Source organism: Seriola lalandi, unplaced genomic scaffold (genome assembly GCF_002814215.2).
Source record: "Seriola lalandi dorsalis isolate HSWRI2012SDOR001 ecotype SW California unplaced genomic scaffold, Sedor1 jcf7180002054656, whole genome shotgun sequence".
NCBI lineage: Eukaryota > Metazoa > Chordata > Actinopteri > Carangiformes > Carangidae > Seriola > Seriola lalandi.
This window is the reverse complement of record NW_019525209.1, coordinates 29,549-29,957: the sequence shown is the minus strand read 5'-3', so window position 1 is coordinate 29,957 and position 409 is coordinate 29,549. Positions and strand designations below refer to the sequence as shown.

Genomic DNA, 409 nt, shown 5'->3' with positions numbered 1-409 from the left:
CACACACACACACACACACACACACACACACACACACACACACACACACACACACACACACACACACACACACACACACACACACACACACACACACACACACACACAGTTCTCTTCTGAACTCTTGAGTGCCATCTTCTGTTCATAATGGTGAACTGCAGTATGGTTTCTGATCCGAACATCTGCGGCGTGCCTCAGGAGAAATTCCAAGTCACCAGTCAAAGATTGCTTTTTTTAACCTTTTATATGTTGCAGCCTTACGCTAAAATCAAAAACTGTTTTTCTTTTTACCTCATCTACACTCTATACCCCATAATGACAAAATATAGACATTATTGTGACCATCAGATTACTGGTCAGCTCTTTCACCAAGGCCCTTCTCCCCTGATTGCTCAGTCTGGCAGGCAGC

At 44.0% G+C, this 409-nt stretch overlaps 1 protein-coding gene across 1 annotated transcript in view; it reads left to right on the top strand.

The window, feature by feature from the left end:
- The window catches only part of LOC111665619 (B-cell receptor CD22-like), a 30,696-nt gene that overhangs the window by 15,912 nt on the left and 14,375 nt on the right, over positions 1-409 (top strand). The gene's annotated exons all lie outside the window — the stretch shown is intronic.